This window comes from Homarus americanus, unplaced genomic scaffold (genome assembly GCF_018991925.1).
Source record: "Homarus americanus isolate GMGI-L3 unplaced genomic scaffold, GMGI_Hamer_2.0 scaffold23617, whole genome shotgun sequence".
NCBI lineage: Eukaryota > Metazoa > Arthropoda > Malacostraca > Decapoda > Nephropidae > Homarus > Homarus americanus.
The window spans coordinates 2,457,181-2,458,470 of NW_024720711.1; the positions used below are offsets into that span (position 1 = coordinate 2,457,181).

The 1,290-nt window shown below is 57.8% G+C and overlaps 1 pseudogene; it reads right to left on the reverse strand.

Moving 5' to 3' along the window:
- Positions 1-633: 633 nt before the first annotated feature.
- The window catches only part of LOC121860837, a 57,385-nt pseudogene continuing 56,728 nt past the window's right edge, over positions 634-1,290 (reverse strand).

The window sequence follows — 1,290 nt, forward strand, 5'->3', positions numbered from 1 at the left end:
AGGAGGCTGAGGTGTGGGTCTCTGGACAGCCTTCATGTGTGGTGTGCCAGGTATTGAGGCGGGCAGGTGGCTCCTCACCCTGGACCAAGATAAGTGGCACTCCGGCTGGTGACCTCAAGGCAGTAGTGTAAGTGCAGCTGGTCACCACTTCAGGCGTGTAAGTGGCCCTCTCCCCAGGCACTGCTAGAGGCAGGAGTGTCAGGGTGGCAGCCTGACACCAGACCTTTCAGTGCTGCCTGGCGAGGGGGGGGGTGAGAAAGAGGCGAAGGAGAGAGGAGGAAGAGGGGAGGAGGCGGGGGGGCTCACTATTCTATGAGTGAGGGTAATAATGGGTGGGCAGGGAGAGTATGGAAGATTGCCTGGAGACAATAGCCTGAGTGGGAGGATGCTGTCTCCCCTCGTGCCTAGGTGGTGGTGGAGGGTCGCTGTTGGTGTGGTGTAGAACTGTTCTTCCCTCCGTCAGGCTGGTGATGGGGTGGAGGGAGTCGGTGAGTCGTCATTTACCCTCAGGTAAAGTTAGTGACAGAGTTAGGGTCGTCCTTGGTTAGGAGGTTGTGCCTCTCAGCCTCAGGCCAGCCTGGTAATGATGGCACGATGGTGTGTTAGCCACGGCCCACAGTGGCTCATAATGCCGGTCTAGATTTAGGACAGCTGGCCAGGAGAATGTGGGTGTGGCCTCCTGTGTCCTGAACGAGGAGTTGGTGACGCTGAGGTAGAGGAGGCGCGACTTTGGTCCTCCCACCACCGTCAGTGTCGCCAGGTGAGGGCAGGAGGGGCCATCCAGTCTCAGTTGGTGAGGCGTCAGTCACCCTGAGGCTGGCTTAGCTTGAGTTGTGCACGTCAGCTGAGGACGAGGAGTAAGTCACCCTCGTGCTGGGAAGCTGCACACGTCATGCTGAGGACGAGGAATGAGTCAGCCTCGTGCTGGGGTCATCACCGATCTCACATCGTCCTTAAGACTTGAGGATGCCTGAGTTGTGGGAGCAGCTGTGAGTGTCGAGTGTGTAGGCTGGAGGCGTTCAGTGACCATTATGTAAGACCCTCGGGTCAGATCTCGGAAGGTCAAAGATGACCTCTTGTAGTGGCGTGTTAATAGCTCAGTGACCGCTGGTGTGGACTGAGAGGTCCACGAAGGCCTGCTGTAGGTGTCATGAAGGTCACGTGACTATACAGGTCAAGTGGACTCACTGAGAAGGTCACAGTCCACCTGTAGTGACTGTCTTGGCGGGTGAGGCGACTGGGGTCATCCCGGTTCATCCGGGTTAGCTGCTGAACTGCGGCTCACCGAGT